This window comes from Mastigoproctus giganteus, chromosome 13 (assembly GCF_048544385.1).
Source record: "Mastigoproctus giganteus isolate SK-2022 chromosome 13, ASM4854438v1, whole genome shotgun sequence".
In the NCBI taxonomy this organism is placed as follows: domain Eukaryota; kingdom Metazoa; phylum Arthropoda; class Arachnida; order Uropygi; family Thelyphonidae; genus Mastigoproctus; species Mastigoproctus giganteus.
In genome coordinates this window covers 173,639,076-173,660,347 of record NC_143587.1, presented here as the reverse complement: position 1 = coordinate 173,660,347, position 21,272 = coordinate 173,639,076, and positions in this window count along the sequence as shown.

Genomic DNA, 21,272 nt, shown 5'->3' with positions numbered 1-21,272 from the left:
GAACAGTGCCCATGGAAGTATCTGTAGAAAAGGCATGCAGAAGAAACAGTACGTCTACAGGACAGCGAGTGGAGAGACTCTGTAAGAGAGGAGGCATTAATTAACCTAACTGCCCTCTTCTGAATGGAATCTAGAGGCCTGAGAGAGGTTTCGAGTGCACCACCCCAGATGTGGGTAGAATATTCCATGGAAGGGTGCATTTGTGATTTGCACAGAGTGAACAACTGTTTAGAAAAAAAGTAATGCTGAGAGCGAAAGAGAAAACCAAGTTTTTTAGATGCAGAGAAAGCAATATTTCTAATGTGCTTGTGCCAAGAGAGATTAGAAGTCAGGGAAGCTTGTGTTTCACCCAACTTTTCCATTGAATTTGTCCATAAATGAGTAACATAAAACAGAATATCACCAGTGGATCGAAATTTATGGAATCCATATTGGTGATCGTTGATCAGACATAAGGTTTCTAAGTAGTTTAACAGTTAGTGGTACAATGGGCTCGCACTTTTGCTGATTTTTTGATGAAACATCCTTTTGGAGGGGGCGTACCAACCGAGTAAATCTGATTGGTCACGGAAGTGAGGTCACTTCAGTGACCGATCAGATTTACTCCGTTGGTAACCCCCCCCCCCCCAAAGGTTTCACATAAAACCATCTACCCCGCTGGTGCTCGGCAGACGCGCGACTTTTTTTTTTTTTTTTACCAACTAGGGAAATATAATGGGTACATTTTTTTTCATGATAAAATTTTAATATTGCGAATAAAAAATAACAAAAATATTTCTCATATTACAAATAACGAATTATCACAAAACGTTCTAGAACAGTGTTTCCCAACGTGGGTCCCACGCCCCACATGGGGGCAATTTGATTGTTCAGGGGGGCAATTCAAAAATTGCTCGTCTAGAGTTTAAAACAACCGCCTACTATGATTTAACTTGTACAAAAGAAGAATTGTTGGTATCTCAATTTTAAATAAGCATTCGTTAAATGTTGTACTTTCTATAGAGCTGCACTTGAAAGTTTGGAGTAATATCAACTACAGTTTGCTCGGAGAGTATTGCTTACTATGCCTAGTGAAGGAATAGTACATACTGTATTGGACGATTGCTTATGGCATATGCAATGTGCAAGCAAAGTGGTTGTCTACTGTAGCCTACCGCAAACTCAGCATGTTATATGAAATAGGTAATTCCTTTCATACAAACGCTCGTTTGGGCATCGTGACTGTACATTTGGATAGGTTTGACGATCTCAGATTAAAATAAAAATTACTTTGTCCACGCACAGAATTATTATTAATGAAGAACCGTGATATACAATGGTATGTATTTGTCATATATGTATTTCTGTGGTCTCAGTAAATAAGCAAATAAGTCCAAAAACTCGAATTTGCAGGAGAGGAAAAATAAACTTCACACTCTCATATAAACACGCATATATTCGAATATACAAATATTTATTACTCACGCTAAAACTACAATAACGAAGATAGCTGCGTGTCACATAATAGTAAATAATAAATACTTTATTATAGTGCACTTATCTCATTTTTGACAAATTAGACTTATCTGCTTGTTCACAGAGACCACAGATTTAATAGCCCGAATTCAGTAATTCGTGTGATTTATTCATTCAAAAAGCGTACTAATAATTAATTTTGATATATTAAAATAAAATTAAATTAACTTTAATGCATAGTTTATTTTTAGTTTTTGATTTATCTTATATTTATTTCTTTCAGTTGCGCAGTAAAATGAGTAGTGCAAGTAAAAAAAAAGTTCGTCAGTATTCAGAGGAATACTTAAAATTTGGTTTCATACCCGCTATCCACGATCAAAGGTCACCTTTTTGTCTTTTATGCCAACAATGCTTGACCAACGAATCAATGAAGCGAGGTCGTCTTGAGGCGCATTTGAAGGCGAAACATAATGCTCATGTAAATTCAGATTTAGATTACTTTCAAACTTTAAAGAAGAATTTTGAAAAAAGAGCAACATTAAAGTCTCTGTTTATTGCTCATACTGCAACTGTCAATCGTACTCTTGAGGCTAGTTATGAAATTTCTTTACTCATTGCTAAATCTGGGAAAAATCATACTATAGGAGAGAATTTAATCAAACCATCAATATCAGCATTTCTTAAAACAGTTCTGGAAAAAGATGACAAAGACGTGAAAGCTATGCCACTCAATAACAATACTGTTAGCAGAAGAATAGATGAAATGAGTGAAGATATTGAAATACAACTTGTTGGAAAGCTGAAAACAAGAAAATTCTCAGTGCAAATGGATGAATCAACTTTGAGAGACAGTGAAGCCGTACTGATAACTTATGTGAGATATATTGATAAAGGTAATTTTGCTGAAGAAATGTTATTCTGTAAATCATTAGAGAGCACCACTACCTCCAAAGATATATATAATAAGCTAAAAAATTACTTAGATGACAATAATATACCAATGAAAAATATAACATCTTGCGCTTCAGATGGTGCTCCTAATATGATGGGCAAGAAAAATGGCTGCTTAAAATTGATGAAAGATGAGAATCCAGAAATGCTTCTTGTGCATTGTGTTATTCATAGGGAAAACTTGGTAGCTAAAAATATTTCGCCTGTTCTTCATGAAGTACTAAAATCAGTTATAAAATGTGTCAATGCTATTAAAGCTAATGCCAAATGTGAGCGTCTCTTCAAGCTTTTTTGTGAAGAACAAAATGGAGACCATGTGAGACTTTTACTTCACACTGAAGTAAGGTGGCTCTCGAAAGGGAACTGCTTGAAAAGATTCATGGAACTATTTGATACTATTAGTGACTTTTTAAGTGACAAACCTGAAATGAAGCATCTGTTAACGGTCGATGGTAAAGCATTTGTGAGTTATTTAGCCGATATCTTTGAAAAACTAAATATATTAAATAAACAACTTCAAGGAACAAATAAAACTCTCGTCGATGCAAAAGCGAAGATATTTGGTTTCATTACATTTATTGAATTATGTCAAAAATATATTTGTAACAAAAATTTTGAACAGTTTCGTTGGCTGCAAAAATGTGAAGTGACTGATACCGCTGTACTTGTTATTGTCGATCATCTGAAAATTCTGTCCGCTGATTTAAAAGAAAGGTTTTCTGATTTAAAACAAATTGATTTTCCAACCCGGATGATGCAACCAATGTTAGTGGATTTGTCTGATGTATCAATGCAGTACCAAGAAGAACTCTCAGAAATGCAAAATGATGAGTCAGTTAAAACTTTATTCAATATAAAAGGAGCGATGGCATGGCTTTGTGATGAAACAGAAATTAAATACCCAAATTCAACCAACTTTGCAAGAGAGCTATTGTTACCGTTTCCATCTTCATATTTAGCTGAATGTGGATTTAGTGCCATAAATGATTGTTCCTAAAGAAAAGAAATCGACTGGATATCACAAAACGGGGAGACTTGAGACTGAAGCTGACTAAATTGGAGCCCAATATAAAATCTCTCTGCGGCAAGCATCAAGCACAAGGGTCTCACTAAATTTAGTGCACTCATCTAGAAGTGACTTCACATGGAATGTTGAAATTATTAAACAATTAAATAATAATTACTAAAAATTAAAATATTATAAAAAAATCTTTCATATAAATTATTTTGTACTTGAATTTTAGTTGTCCATTATATGTTTTGAAAATTTACTTACTGTTTTTTTCTTAATAATTTCCTAATGATTTCTTCCTAAAACCTAAGTTTTGTGTCCTGAACAAGTTGTAATTAGGCTTCATTTAGGAAATAATTCAATTTTTGAATATAAAAAATATGTATATCGGTGTTTCCCAACGTTACATAGGGGGCATCAGAATTTTAGAAAGACTTAGGTGGGGCATGGTAAAAAAAAGGTTGGGAAACACTGTTCTAGAATATAAAAACAAATATTATATAAAAAACAAACTGTTCTAGGAAAGGTACACAAAAATCACAGATTACATGAAAAAAATATTGCACAAATATTCAAGAAAATTTTCTTTTAAAAACTGCCATATGAAATTTACTTCTTTATTAATATTGACATAATGATCCGGATCAAATTGAAGCAATGGTTTTCCATTTGGATGTATGGTCATCATAATCTGCAACGTCTTTAATTTTCAACATTATTCATTCATTGATTCACACGATATTATTCATTACTCTGAAAGCTAGCTCAGTTTAAGCACTGCTAATCGCAATGGTTTCAAAGATATTTCTGGCTTTCTTAATTGTAAAGGAAATTTCACTCGATTTTATCGACAAAATCTCTAAAATCATTAATTTTCATTTCATATTTTATCAGAAAACAAATTTCTTATTCGGTTTTCACAATCTTAGTGGTACTACACTGACAGTGTTGGAGAATGAAAGGGACCTGGGGGTGGTTGTGCAGGCAGATATGAAGTTCTCTGAGCAGTGCAGACGGGCTGCAAGAGTAGCTCATGGTGTATTGTCAATGATATATAGGAATTTTTCTAGCAGGGATAAGGAGGTGATTATTCCCTTGTATAAGGCAATGGTCAGGCCACACCTAGAGTACTGTATACAGGCCTGGAGGCCTCATTTCAAGAAGGATGTAGAGCTGCTGGAACAAGTACAGAGAAGGGCAACAAGATTAGTGAATGGAACAAAGGGGTGCTCTTACGAAGAAAGGCTTAAGATTTGCAAATTACAGTGTCTGGAGACTAGGCACCAGCGAGGTGATCTGATAGAGGTGTATAAAGCATTGAATGGTTTGAGCATGCTCAATGCTGATGGGATTCTTCCTCTAGATCAGAATAATCACCTGAGAGGGCATAAATTCAAATTGAGGAAAGACAGATGTAGGATAGACGTGCGGAAATTTGCCTTTAGCCAGCGAGTGGTTGGTTGGTGGAACAGACTTCCATCCCTTGTTGTGGACGTTGATAGCCTAAATAAGTTTAAGGCTCAGCTGGACAGGTATTTTGAACGAACAGAGGGGTGAAGTGGGAGTGGTTTTTTTTTTTTTTTTTGGCTGATGCTGCATAAGCTTGCTTTCTTGCATCAAATGCCTCTACTAATGCTAATGCTAAATGTGCAAATGTGACCCCAATTCACAAAGGAGGATCAAAGGCTGACACAAGTAATTATAGACCTGTGAGCTTAACTTCTGTTCCAGGAAAATTAATGGAGGCACTGGTTAAAGAAGCACTGCAGGATCATTTAGACAAGACTTCAGTTATAGCTCAGACACAGCATTGTTTTGTTAAGGGGAAGTCTTGCCTGACCAACTTGATTGGATACTATGATGCAGTCACAAAAGAACTGGATGTAGGGAATAACTTTGATATTATATACTTGGATCTTAGAAAGGCTTTTGATACTGTTGTACATGGAAGACTGCTACACAAATTGGAGCAGTGTGACATTGGAGGCAAATTGCTGCTATAGATAAAGGGGTGGTCGAGGGGGAGAAGACAGAGAGTGGTAATCAATGGACACTGTTCATCGTGGACTAATGTTATTAGTGGAGTCCCTCAGGGCTCAGTGTTGGGTCCATTATTGTTTTCTGTATTTATAAATGATATTGATGATGGTATATCAAGCTTAATGTCCAAGTTTTCAGACGATACAAAGGTTAGCAGGGTTTTCAAGGACACTACTGACACTATGCTGCTGCAACAGGATCTGGAAAGTTGAGCAGATGGGCTGAGAGGTGGCAAATGAAGTTTAACATTGACAAATGTAAAGTACTACACATGGGAAACAGCAACCCCAGAGCAAGGTATCAACTCTGTGGTACTACACTGACAGTGGTAGAGAATGAAAGGGACTTGGGGGTGGTTGTGCAGGCAGATATGAAGTTCTCTGAGCAGTGCAGACGGGCTGCAAGAGTAGCTCATGGAGTATTGTCAATGATATACAGGAATTTTTCCAGCAGGGATAAGGAGGTGATTATTCCATTGTATAAGGCAATGGTAGTAGTAGTAGTAGTAGTAGTAGTAGTGGCACTTGATGCAAGAAAGCAAGTGTAGGAGCTTATGCAGCATCAGCCAAAAAAAAAAAAAAAAAAAAAAATCACACCATACCCTCCAAATGCCTGTCCAGTTCCTCCTTAAATTTATTTAACCTATCAACTTTCACAACGACAGATGGAAGTTTGTTCCAGCAATTAACCACCCGCTGGCTAAAGGCAAATTTCCGCACATCTATTCTACATCTATCCTTTCTTAATTTGAACTTATGTCCCCGTAGGTTCGTATTCTGAACAAGTGGGAGGATCCCATCAGAATTCAGCGTGCTCAACCCATTCAAGGCCTTATAGACCTCAATCAGATCACCGCGCAGGTGCCTAGTCTCCAGCCACTGCAATTTGCAGAACTTAAGCCTCTCTTGGTAAGAGGATCCCTTCATTCCCCTCACCAATCTTGTTGCCCTTCTCTGTACACGCTCAAGCAAATCTACATCCTTCCTAAAATGAGGCCTCCAGACCTGTATGCAGTACTCAAGGCGTGGCCTGACCATTGCCTTATACAGAGGGATAATCACCTCCTTTTCCCTGCTAGCAAAATTCGTATATATCATTGACAAAACCCCATGACCTGCCCTAGCAGCCTGTCTACATTGCTCACAAAACTTCATATCTGACTGCACAATTACTCCCAGGTCTTTTTCATTTTCTACCACCTTAAGTGTAAGTCTAGGTCAGGACACACCTAGAGTACTGTATACAGGTCTGGAGGCCTCACTTCAAGAAGGATGTAGAGCTGCTGGAACGAGTACAGAGAAGGGCAACAAGATTAGTGAATGGAACAAAGGGGTGCTCTTACGAAGAAAGGCTTAAAGTTTAGCAAATTACAGTGTCTGGAGACTAGGCAACAGCGAGGTGATCTGATAGAGGTGTATAAAGCCTTGAATGGTTTAAGCATGCTCAATGCATCCTCTAGCTCAGAAAAATTACCTGAGAGGGCATAAATTCAAATTGAGAAAAGACAGATGTAGGATAGACGTGCGGAAATTTGCCTTTAGCCAGCGGGTGGTTGGTTGGTGGAACAGACTTCCATCTCTTGTGGTGGAGGTTGATAGCCTAAATAAGTTTAAGGCTCAGCTGGACAGGTATTTTGAACGAACAGAGGGGTGAAGTGGAAGTGGTTTTTTTTTTTTTTTTTTTTTGGCTGATGCTGCATAAGCTTGCTTTCTTGCATCAAATGCCTCTACTAATGCTAATGCTATCTTGCCACAGCCTCAGTGGCAAGACTGTGAAAGTTCTTCCACGATTTCCGGTAGAATATGTTTAAAATTTATTTTGATGGTATGATTATTTTCTTTATTTAATTTAAAATCATCCTGCTGCAATCCTGTTGATAACTTATCCTGGATAAAACTGCATTTAATAACTTGTCACGAAGTAATTTTACTGTTCTTACTTTCGATTTTGATTCCTTCAAATTCGTTCCACATCGACATGCTCTCAATTTTGCTTCATATTTTCCTTCAGAATTTTTCAAATTAGCAATAGCATTGAGAGTTCGAATAATTAATTTATCTGCTTTTGCCATAGTGAATCTGTAAAGCTTCTCAAATGTAAGAGAGTTCCTGCAGGATGTCGATCATTAGTGCTAAATGGTTAAGAAATTCCAGATTTAAAAGTCGCTTTAACAATCCCAAATAAAAATAAATTTTCTGTTTAGACTTCAGGGCGACCACACGGTCAGAGGAGTTCACAAGGTAGAGAGAATACAAGAAACAGCACCGTATTCAGCGGCGCCTCCATACCCTGGTGGGCAGGAGTGGCAGTGGGTAGCACACGCTTCTTGATTAGACCGGGGTTCGAGCCCGTCACCACCAAATAGGGAGGATGCGGAAAGGTCAGGGAATGACCACCGCATATCCCGGAGCAATATGGCCTTAGTTGTTAATGCTCTTAAAAAAAAAAGGCCTCAGTTCTGCTAATTGCAGTGTCTAAAGGCTAGGTGCCTCTGGGGTGCTTGAACCCGGGTCACTCAAGGCACGTATATTTATGCACTCACGTGCCTGACCACTGGGCTACGGCGCATCTGATTCAAAATGTTTGCACAATGCAGGATAATTCCCTTAACTCACAATTACCATTCGAAAGCTACAAGCTTCTCTTCGTAACCCGAACACTCGACCTATCTTTGTAGTTTCCACATCAAGTTCTTTAGCATTCATCTTTTATTTGCACTAGTTTTTTGGAGATTGGTAATAGTTTGTTTTTTTTAAATTATTGCCTGTATGCCTTATATTTTAGAACATTTTCTACGCAGTGAAAGGCTCAACAAAGTTTCAAAATCTGTCAGCATTTCATCTTCGTAAAGTTTATATAATATCTTAGTTTCCTCAATCCCCCCGCCATATGTTGCTACAGTCACTAGTTCTTTGAATACTGCAAAATATCAGAATCAATCAGGTATTCAGCTACTGCGACCATGTAAACATAGACAGGAGAAATTTACTGGAAGGCATGATCACTCACTTCTCCGAAAAACATACGTCCGTTTGTCGGAGTAAAGAGGAACCACAACACAGGTTGACCAGAGGCTATTATCCATGTCAGGAATCTTCTTAATCCTCTGACTGTCTAAACAATAATGCGATAATGCTCTGGATACACAATAATTGCGCATTTCGGAATTCATTTGTAAAATAAATGATCGTCAAGAAGAATCCTTTTTGTGATAAATAAGATAAGACTGAGTTTTAGAAATCAAGTCAACTGTCTTTACCGCACTGGTGAATTACCTGGAGATCGGCATTTAAGGAATTGGTAGTAAGTATTTGAGAGTTGAAGCTGAATGAGTAGAGCATCTCAAAATGGAAAGTGGAATGCAATATGCTATGATTGGCAAAACTATGGATGGCATTACCAGTCAATGGAAGAAAGTCATTAATATACAAAAGGAAAACAGTGGGGGAAAGCATTAGCATTATAATTAGTAGAAGCATATAATGCAAGAAAGCAAACTTATGCAGCATCAGCCAAAAAAAAAAAAAACCCCACTTCCACTTCACCCCTTTGTTCGTTCGAAATACCTGTCCAGATGAGCCTTAAATTTATTTAGGCTATCAACTTCCACGACAAGGGATGGAAATCGGTTCCACCAACCAAGTACACGCTGGCTAAAGGCAAATTTCCGCATGTCTATCCTATATCTGTCTTTCCTCAATTTCAATTTATGCCCTCTCAGGTGATTATTCTGAGGAAGAGGAAGAATCGCATGCTCAAACCATTCAAGGCTTTATACACCTCTATCAGATCACCTCGCCTAGTTTCCAGACACTGTAATTTGCAAAACTAAACCTTTCTTCGTAACAGTACCCCTTTGTTCCATTCACTAATCTTGTTGCCATTCTCTGTACTCGTTCCAGCAGCTCTACATCCTTCTTGAAATGAGGTCTGTATCCATTACTCAAGGTGTGGCCTGACCATTGCCTTATACAAGGGAATAATCACCTCCTTATCCCTGCTAGAAAAATTCCTGTATATCATTGACAAGACACCATGAGCTATTCTTGCAGCCGGTCTGCACTGCTTCATATCTGACTGCACAATTACCCCCAGGTCCTTTTAATTCTCTATAACTGTCAGTGTAGTACCACAGAGTTGATACGTTGCTTGCTCTGCGATTGCTGTTTCCCATATGTAGTACTTTATATTTGTCAATGTTAAACTTCATTTGCCACCTCTCAGCCCATCTTGTCAACCTTACCAGATCCTGTTGCAGCAGCACAGCGTCAGCAGTGTCCTTAACAACCCTGCCAACCTTTGTATCGTCTGCAAACTTGGACATTAAGCTTGATATTCCATCATCAATATCATTTATAAATACCGAAAACAATAATGGACCCAACACTGAACCCTGAGGGACTCCAGTAATAGCATTAGTCCACGATGAGCAGCATCCATTGATTACCACTCTCTGTCTTCTCCCCCTTAACCACCCCTTTATCCATAGCAGCAATTTGCCTCCAATGCCACACTGCTCCAATTTGTGCAGCAGTCTTCCATGTGCAACATTATCAAAAGCCTTTCTAAGATCCAAGTATATAATATCAAAGTTATTCCCTGCATCCAGTCATTTTGTGACTGCATCATAGTATCCAATCAAATTGGTCAGGCAAGACTTCCCCTTAAAAAAACCATGCTGCGTCCGAGCTATAACTGATGTCTTGTCTAGATGATCCTGCAGTGGTTCTTTAAATAGTGCCTCCATTAATTTTTCTGGAACAGCAGTTAAACTCACAGGTCTATAATTACTTGTGTTGGCTTTGATCGTCCTTTGTGAATTGGGGTCACATTTCCACATCTCCATTCTGTGGGTACCTCCCTTGAGTCCAAGGAAGCTCTCATAAATTTGGTTAAGGGTTTGCTTACTTCCTTTGCTGCCTCCTTTAATATAACTGGATAGATCCCATCCACCCTAGGTGCTTTTCTTGTGTTTATCTTCAACAATTTTTCCTCCATATTACTTTCAGTTATTACAAGATTCTGTAGCTTACTGCCAGAGTTGAATACACCTCTGGCATTCCGCTCACTGAATAACTCTTCATGTGCGAATGTCGATGCAAAATATTCATTTAGCTTGTTAGTTACCTGAGCACGATCATCAACAGTTGACCCATCGATATCAAGTGGACCAATCTGATTCATCCCCTTCCTACTAGAGTTTACATAAGTAAAGAACTCTTTGCTGTTTTTCTTTGCATCCCTTGCCAAAGATTTCTTGTAATCTGCCTTTGCTTGCCTAACTTCCTTTGTAACTTGGTTACAGATCAACTTGTATCTATCATAGGCTTCTGTGTCACATGTTAATTTATATGTATCCCATGAATTTTTCTTCTCTGTCATATGTCTCATTAGTTCATCTGACATGCATTTAGGCCTAAACCTTGAACAATATTTCTTAATTGGTATGTAAAGCCTAGTATATTCCCAAATAGGTTCTTTGGATGCTTCCCATTTTGAATTTGCTGTTGGTAACATCTTCAGTTGGTCCCAGTGTATAGAATTTAAATACTGTCTCAGACCATCGTACTTGCCTTTATGAAAGTAATAACCCTTTCCTTTACCCCTGATGGTAGTTAACTCTTTGAGTAAATCCCACTTGAGCACACTGTGATCACTGCCACCTAGTGGTTCCTTTAACTGCAGATTTTTAATGCACGAAGAATCACTACTGATAATCAAATCAAGAGTATTACTCCATGTAAAAGCCTGCCGAACATGCTGATGTAGAAAACAATCATCCTATAAATCCACAAAAGCCTTGCTAGTGTGTGAGTGACCAAACCACAAATTCCAGTCAATATCTGGGAAATTAAAATACCCCATTATAAGACTCTCTGATGTACTTGCACACACTCTTTCCCTGTATAGTTTCTAATTATACTTATCAGAGTCATTAGGCCTATAGCACACTCCTACTCTCAATTTTGATCTCCCAATGCTTATGTCACACCAACTTGACTCCACACTGCACTGTCCAGCGATGTCGACTGGCTTCACTTCCTTGAATTTTATGTGTTTCTTAACTAATAGCATAACACCTCCTCTCTTCCTATCCTGTGTATCCTTTCAGGAGTCCCTGAAAAAACGAGTGCTTGCCCTCGAAAATAATGCATCTGGGAGCTCGTCAGGGACTCAAGACTCCAGCAATCTACCAAGTGATGCACACTCGATTTGAGCCTCAAAACAGAAAAACCAAGTGCAAACTACTCTGGTTAAAAAGGACATTGTTTTATTAGGAGACTCCATTGTCAGGGAAACGGGGAATATTTTTTGTAATAAAGATAGGTGGAGCAGAACCAGGGTATGTCTGCCGGGAGCAACTATTGATGATGTCATCAATAGATTGTCAGATTTTAAAGGGGGTAAAGAAAATATCATTATTCATGTGGGAACAAATGATATTAAACGTACACGATCTGACGATTTGTTGGAAAAATACAGGACCATGCTGAGGAAATGTCGCGAGCTAGGCCATAATGTCTATGTGTCTGCAATTCTGCCCAGACACGATAGGAGGGATTATATGTTAAGAGCCTTGGGGATTAACTCAAGACTTGAAGGAATCTGCAAGGCTTTAGGGGGTAAATTTCTCTCAGCATGGCCCACACTTGTAGGTAGAAGGAATTTGTTTTGTAGAGACGGGATACACTTAAACAAAGGTGGTGCAAAAGTTTTTGCCAGTATTATTGAGGATACCTTAAAGGTTCAGGGAAACTGCTAGTTAGGGGGGATGTGGGTAATACTGACACGCGTTAATCTGATAATATTGGTCAATGTAACTCTTGCACATACCTTAAGAGTTCTTATCTGTTACCCCAACTGGACGTATTATCTAGATGTTCTGGGGGCACAAACGTTTCACGTGAGCGGGTAGCTAATATCAGAGAAGAGAGCCTAAAAAACTTCAAGGGTTGTGTTAGGGTTGTTAAATATACAAGAACAGTAAATCTTAATTGTTTATACAGTAACCTTAGAAGTGTCGTCAATAAAATGAGCGAATTCGAACTGCTGGTTAAAACAAGTAACGCGGACATAATAGGGCTTACAGAGACGTGGTGCCACCCGGAAATTGGGGATGATGAGTTTTAGTACGGCTTGTATAATGTATTTAGGAAGGATAGGTTAGATAGAAGGGGTGGTGGGGTAATGCTTCTTATCAGAAGCAGCCTGAGTGCGACGATAGCTTTCCCGGATTCAGACATTTCACATGCTAGTATAGAGTCTGTATGGTGTGAGATAGTTGGAAACAAAAGTATAATGCGAGTAGGAGTAATCTACAGACCAGGTGATTGTGAAGATTATGACAAAAGCCTCTACATGCAAATGGAATGGGCAAGTAAGCGTCAATGCCTTATTATGGGTGATTTCAATTTGCCTCTAATTGACTGGAGTAAATGGGAAGGAAACTCGACATGGGGAACAAAATTTTTAAATCAACTAGATGACTGTTATTTGTATCAACATGTCAGGGAAAGTACTAGAGAAAAGAATATCCTAGACCTCATCATCACACATGAATCAGATGACATAACAGGGCTGACAGTAGAGGAACCAGTAGCAGGAAGTGATCACGGAGTTCTACGGTGGATGGTGGATGATGACGAGAGAGGTAGCAGAAGTAAAAGGCAAAGGAATGGGTTTTAATTTCAGAAAAGGAAATTACGATGCCTTAAGGTACTACATGGCCTCTATTAACTAGGTGGATATCGCGCAGAGAATGAATACAATTGAACTGTGGTACGCTTTTAAAACATTAATCTCAGATGCCTTGAATGCGTATATACCATTAAAAAATACTCCACGAGAAGGGTTCCAAGTTGGATGAATAGTGAAGTTGTCGCATTACTTGAGCAGAAAAAGGTGGCATGGAAAGGTTACAGAGCAATAAAAAGTACTGAAGCCTATAACAGCTAAAAGGTGATGTGTAATAGAGCCACAGAAAAGGTTCGACTGGCAAAGGCAGTTTATGAGAAATCACTAGCAAACAGAGCAAAGAGGGGGGATAAAGAATTCTTCACATTTATAAATGCCAAGAAGAGCAGGACAAACCAGATCGGACCTTTACGTAACGGAAAGGGGATAGTAATAAATACACCAGCTGCCGTTGCAGATGAACTCAACAGTTATTTTGCATCGATATTTACAAATGAAAAGCCTTTTGTGGCAATGGGAAATTGTGGGAGCGAAGTTAAAAAATATGTAATTAATGATATTGAAATTTCGCAAGATTATTTAATGAAAAAACTTTCAAGCCTACAGACCAGTAAGGCTCCTGTAGTTGATGGAATATACCCTATAATCTTAAGAGAGGCGGCAAGCGAGTGCATTGAACCATTGAGGCTAATTATGCGAGCATCACTAGACTCTGGGGAGATTCCCTTGGATTGGAAAAGTGCAAATGTATCTCCCATACATAAGGGTGGCTCTAAAAGTGAAGTTGGAAATTATCGACCTGTCAGTCTGACTTCAGTAGTAGGGAAAATCATGGAGGCAATGATCAAGGGTGGAATTCAGGATCATTTGGATCGAATTGAAATTCTCAAGGATACTCAGCATGGTTTTGTAAAGGAAAAATCATGTTTAACAAATCTGGTTCGCTATTTCGAAAGGGTTACTCACGAGCTGGATTTAGGGAATAATTTCGACATTGTTTATTTAGATTTCAGCAAAGCTTTTGACTCAGTCCCACATGAGCGGTTCCTTTATAAGCTGGAACAGGTTGGAATCACTGGGAAAATCCTTAGATGGATAGAAGTATGGCTTCAGGGCAGGAGGCAGAGGGTTGTTATAAATGGCTATTCCTCAGATTGGGTTGATGTAAGAAGTGGGGTTCCTCAAGGATCAGTATTAGGACCACTGTTGTTTTTAATTTTCATAAACGACATTGATGGAGGAGTCTTATAATGGGGGATTTTAATTTCCCAGATATTGACTGAAATTTGTGGGTTGGTCAATCACACACTAGCAAGGGTTTTGTGGATTTATTGGATGATTGTTTTCTACATCAGCATGTTCGGGTTGCAACATGAGGGAGTAATACTCTTGATCTGATCATCAGTAGTGATTCTTCATGCATCAAGAATCTGCAGATAAAGGAACCACTAGGTGGCAGTGATCACGGTGTTCTGAAGTGGGATTTACTCAAAGAGGTAACTACCATCAATGTTAAAGGGAAGGGTTTTTGCTTTCATAAAGGTGACTACGGTGGTCTGAGACAGTATTTAAAATCTATACGGTGGAACAAACTGTCGATGATACCAACAGCAACGGGAATGGGAAGCATTCAAAGAATTAATCTTATCTTGGAAGTGACTAGGCTGTTCATACCAACAAAGAAATATTGTTCAAGATTTAGGCCTAAATGGGTGTCATATGAACTAATTAGACATGTGACAGAGAAGAAAAATGCATGAGACACAGAAGCCTATGATAGATATAAGCTGGGAAAATCCTTAGTAACCTAACCTCCTTTGTAACCAAGTTACAAAGGAGGTTAGGCAGGCGAAACCAGATTACGAGATATATTTTGCAAAGGATGCAAAGAAAAACAGCAAAGAGTTCTTTACTTATGTAAACTCTAGAAGAAAGGAGATGAATCAGATTGATCCCACTTGATATCAATGGTTCAACTGTTGATGATCCTGATAATGCATCTAACATACTAAATGAATATTGTACATTGACATCGATACATGAAGAGTTATGTTGTTTGTTATGTTTGTTATCTGGTTTTTAGGAGCATTAGCAACCAAGGCCATATTGCTCCGGGGATATGCGGTGGTCGTTCCCTGACCTCTCCACATCCTCCGTATTTGGTGATGACGGGCTCAAACCCCGGTCTAATCAAGAAGCGTGTGCTACGCACTGCTGCTCCTTCCCACCTGGCTACGGAGGCGCCATGAGGAGTTATTCAGGGAGGGGAATGCAAGAGGTGTATTCAACTCTGGCAGTAAGCTAGATAAACTTGTAATAACTGAGAGTAAAATGGAGGAGAAATTGTTGAAGAAAAACACAAGAAAGGCACCTGGGGTGGATGGAATCTATCCAGTTATATTAAAGGAGGCGGCAAAGGAAATAAGCAAACCTTTAGCCATAATTCTAAGAGCTTCCCTGGATTCAGGTGAAGTACCCATGGACTGCAGATGTGCAAATGTGACCCCAATCCACAATGGAGGATCAAAGACACAGGTAATTACAGACCTGTTAGTTTAACTTATGTTCCAGGGAAATTAATGGAGGCATTGGTTAAAGAAGCATTGCAGGATCATCTAAACAAAACTTCAGTTATAGCTTGGACACAGCATGGGTTTCTTAATGGGAAGTCTTGTTGATTAATTTGATTGGATACTATGATGTAGTCACAAAGGAACTCGATGGAAAGAATAACTTTTATATCATATATTTGGATCTTAGAAAAGCCTTTGATACTGTTGCAAATGGAAGAATGCTGCACAAATTGGAGCATTGTGGCATTGGAGGCAAATTGCTGCCATGGATACAGGGATGGTTGAGTGGGAGAAGACAGAGAGTGGTAATCAATGGACACTGCTCTTCGTGGACTAATGTTATTAGTGGAGTCCCTCAGGGTTCAGTGCTGAGTCCATAGTTTTCTGTATTTATAAATGATATTGATGATGGTATATCTGGCTTAATATCCAAGTTTGCAGACAATACAAAGGTTGGAATGGTTGTTAATGACAGAACACTGCTGTAACACGATCTAGAAAAGTTGAGCAGATCGGCTGAGAGGTGGCAAATGACGTTTAACATTGACAAATGTAAAGTACTACATATGGGAAGCAGTAATTCCAGAGTACCGTATCAACTCTGTTGTACCATACTGACAAGTGTAAAGTGTATTTAGTGTCTAACGGCACCAGGGGTTTCCCCCATCTCCGCGTTGCTTTGATTGTGGGTGTACCAGTTCACTGGGAAGGCCAGAGATTTAAAAGTGTATGGATATTGTACATGTCTAGTGTTGTGTTCTGTTGTTTATCTGGCCGTTTAGCTGCTGGACCCCTACTGAGGCCCAACGTTGCCCACACTTAGCCCCGTGGAGGCAGACCAGGTACACCAGTATTTTTAGATAAGTACTCTGGCTGGTCCTGCCACCTAATTTCCTGAGATTTCAGTGGCTAGGACCTATATATAAAAAAAAAAGGGGGGGGGGGGTTAAACGCTTGAATTTAATTAGGCCGAAAGAGGTTGCAAGTGTGTCGAGTTTGGCATTTAAAATTTTTACGTTGTTTGTGGCATTCGCTTTTCGCTGGCGATATAGGTACAGTAGGGGGAGAGACGGAAGGCTGGGAGAAAAAGACAGAAATATGGGGTCAATAGGGAAGGCGACCCGAGGTATATCAGTGGGGCATGCCCTTGCCCCACCAGTGGGAAAAGAGGGGGGGTGGTGGGGTGGAGAGGGGGCAGAAAGACCCCACTCACCCCACCAGGGAGAGGGAGAGAAAGTGGGCTGGGCAAGGGAGCCCAGTTCGCCATAGCGGCAATTTGCAGTGCCCTCCAGCAAGTGCAGTCTGATGATGACTCGTTGGTGGGGCTTGGTCCTTTTCTAGGTGTGTGGTTTCATCCTGGGAGCGATGACATCCTGACTGGAGCCACTCCCATTGGTTCCTAGGTCGATGCTGTTTCATTTATTCTGCTGCATATTACGCCGTTTGTCTTCAGTATTTTGCTACCCTTTCCTCTGTGTTGATGTTTTATCAGTTTGCCTTTATTTATTATTTGTGGTCATCTATTCATTGTGGATGGCTATTTCTGGTCGTCGTCTATTGAAGACGTCAAGTGCAAATCAGCATAGGGCTTTGTATTCATCTTCTGTATCCAGTAGATGGTACTCTTGATTTTTCGGCAAATATTGAATCTCAGTTATAAGTCTACTTCTCTCTTCTTCGTAGCATTCACAGTTGTGCATAATATGCTGCCAGGTTTCAGGTTCTCCACAGGTGCATGTGGACTCTTCTATTATTCCGAGTGTGTTCAGTTTTGCTTTAAATGGGCCGTGGCCCATCTGGAGGAAGGTTGTATTTAGCCCAGGATAGAACCACGAGGGGGCTTTTGGGTACATTTTTGCGACTATCGGTATGAAGATTCTTGTAACTTGACCCTTTGGCGACATCTGCCATCTGTGCTGCCAAATCTTCAACATGTTGGCAACTATTCGTTGTTTCTCTGCCGTCTGGCTGTTGGTTGGGTCCAAGGTAAAGTCATAGATGGAGGCAGGTATATCCTTGGACAGTAAATACATGAGTCCACATCTAGTCACCTCGAGGTCCAGCGGAAGAGCTCCTGCCAGGACCTGCACAGCGTGGGTGCTCACCGTTTTGCATGCCCTAGTTATAGTTAGAAGTATGTTTCTTTGGATAGTGTCCAGCAGTCTTCTGTTGACCGCGGTTCCGGCCTTTCTGAACCAGATTGGCGATCCGTAGGTGATCGCTGGGATGAATATTGTTTTATAATACAGGGACAGGGTCTTCCTGTTGAGTCCCCAGTCCCTGCGAGATACTCTTGCTACAAGTGCTGCATAGTTCCTTAGTTTCTCTCTCAAGTAGGTGAGGTGAGGTTTAAAGGACAGGTTTCCATCCAGGATAATACCTAGATACTTTATTTGCTTTGCTAGTTTAATGGTGGATCCTGCTATCTTTATTTGCGGTGGTCGTCTGATATTTAGAGAGCCTTTTAGTAATACTGAGTTTGTCATGGTTGGTGAAATCATTAATATATGTGTTTTTGCCCAATTCTGTAAGGTTTGTAGTGCTTGGTTTGCCTGTATTTCAAGTCCCGTTCTGGAGTCCGCTTCCACCATTAAAATGAGATCGTTAGCAAAGGCCTGACTGGCCATTCCCAGGTCCAGAGCCAAGAAGTCATCAAAAACCATGTTCCACATTAGAGGCCCCAGGACAGATCCCTGTGGGCAGCCCCTTCAGACGCTTTTAACAACTCTTCGGAAAGTTGTGACGACCTCAATTTTCCTATCCGACAGATATGCCCGGACACTGTTATACAAGTTTTCTGGGAGTGCTGCTTTCCGGAGTCTGCCAAGGACGCTGGGCCACCAGACGGTGTCAAAGGCCCCAGCAAAATCCACTGCTATTACCAGAAAATACTTCTTGTTACTTTGGGTTGCCTTGGTTATGAGGTTTTGGACTGCTTCAATGGTCGAGAAGCCCAGTTTGAATCCATATTGCCTGGGTGATTCCAGGTTGGCGGTTTTGTAATGGTTCATGATCCTTTTGTGGAGCAGCCTTTCATAGAGTTTGCTTAGGATAGAGAGTAGGGCTATGGGGCGATATGAGGCTGGTTGGTCCAGAGGTTTTGTTGGGTTTTTTAAGATAAGTTTTAGGTGTGCAGTCTTCCAACTTGTCGGGAATTTCCCAGTTTCCAGGCATCGGTTGAGGAGATTAAGTATCAGGTTCGGTATATATTCCACGGCTTTTTTGACCATCTCTGGTTCTATGAGATCCGGGCCGGGACATTTCCTGTTGCGCATTTGCAAGGCTGCACCCTGTAATTCATCGACTGTGAAGGGTGGTTCTATACGTTTGGTTTGCCTGGCATATTACCTTTTGTTGTTCATTAAGGATATCTGGTGGTTCATGGATGATAGCACTAAGGATATTGGTAATCGATTCCTCCCACGTTTTAGTCAGGCTTCCATTGGGCATCCTCGTTACAGTGGATGCTTCTCCCCTGGGGAGCTTGTTTGTGGTGATTTTTTACACTACGCCCCAGGGGTTCTCGTTCCCTGTCTTGGAGACCAGGTTTTCCCAAGAGGCTCGCTTGTTCTTTTTAATTTTTTCTGTATAGGTGTTTCGCACCTCTTTGTATTGTTGCCGTAGTACTGCTACCTCTGTTGGTGGCCATGTTCTCCGTGCTCTTTGGAATTCCTTCCGTTTTGTCTGGACCTGTTTTCTCAATCTTTGCAATTCTGGAGTCCACCAGGGCCTGTCCCCAACTGAGGGGGTTTTCCTCTTCATCGCTGTCTCTGCTGCTTCAGTTATGATACTGGTGATTTTCTCTTGGAGTGTATCTGGGTTTTTAATGTCACTGTCCACCGCCTGTCTGTCCAGTTCCTCCACCTTTTTTTGCACCTTGCTGGTCAGTTGTACTCTGAAGAGTTCCCAGTCTGCCTTTTGGACTGCGAATCGGTTTGCCAATTGTCTGTTTGTAGTTATTTTTGTCATTGATCTTCTGATTTGGTAGGTTACTGTACGGTGATCCGATGTGGTCCAGGCATTTTGCACTGTCCAATCGGTCACGTGGGCTTCAATATTCCTCGTGGTCAGGGTTATATCAATCGTGGCTTACCACAAGGTATTGCAGAATGTTGGCAGGTTAAAGGGTTGGTTTTTGACTGTGAGGATTGAATTTGCCAGGAACTCGTCCAGTCTTTGTCCATTTCTGGTTCCGCGGCGGTCCAGTGTGGCACTGTGCCAAACAGGGGAGCGGCAGTTTACATCTGCTCCTACAATTATTCTTTGTCCTGCTAGGGTTGTCTGGACGGATTGGAGATATGTGATAGCAAAGTCGATTTCCACACCAAGTCTGCAGTACAATGAAATTGCGTAGAAGCTCCCAATTGAGCTGATTATATGAGCACAGGCAGCCCAGGGCTTACAGAGCTGTGGTAATTTTGTTGCCGCTATTTCCGGATTCCTCACTACCACTGCTGCCCATGGGGTATCCTCATCACTCTGGATAATTTCATAACTCATTGGAAATCCCCTGACTTGCTTTGTGTGTGTATAGGGCTCCTGGATAAAGATGATGTCGGCATTTTCTTCATCGGCTTTGTGGCGCACCTGGTCAACCAAGGCCCTGGCACGCTGCCCATTGATCTGGTGTATCTTCAGAACTCCGTAGTTATATTTTTTATGATGTGTCCCCATAATCAATTTGTTGTTGGAATACACTCTTTACTTTTTGGTACATTGGGCATTTTCCATCCCGTATGGAGTGTGTCTGGTCCAGCCTCAGGGATTTGCAATTGACACATATGGGATCTTTCTCCTTGTTTGGGCAGTTTTTAAACTCATGTCCTTTCTCTGAGCAGTGGCCGCATGTAGCCTCTTTCTGGTTGCAGGTATGGGAGGTGTGGCCATACTTGCAGCACCTATAGCACTTTATTACTGCCACATGCTCCCTATACTTATGACTGCTCCACTCCACATAGATGGTACTCTGTGTTCGTAGGATTCGCCAAGACTCAGGGGCAAGTTCTATGACCCAATTACAGTTGCCACTGTTATTTACTCTGGTTTTGTATTTTGGGAAAACCAGCACTTTCCCATCCTGGTCTGGGAGTGCACTTTTTAGATTCTACCTGTAGATCTCCTCCGCCAGAAGTTCAGGGGTAAAATCCTGGTCCATGTTGAAGATAACCACTGAGGGCCTTTTTCTCTTCGGGGCCTCCGCTGTGAGGCCCAGTGTAGGGATCTTGGGGTTTGTTATAATTCCTTCTGCTTCTTCCTCACTCTCCGTTTCTATTACTATCCCTGGATTTCTGGTCTTTCTTATGGCTTTTATTCTGGTTGCTCCAAATTCTTCTCTGAGGTTTTGGATTACTTTTTTCTTGATTTCCTCACTTGTACTGGTTTCTTCCCCTGTTGGTCTTAAAATGACTATATTGGGCGTTGGCAGAAGTGTTTTCTTTTTAGCTTCTGTGGACTTGCCCATTCTCAGTGTTTCTGTGGGTGTATTCCTCAGCGCTTGAGCATATGATGGGGCTCACTGTGGCATTTGATTGCCGCCATCTGCACGG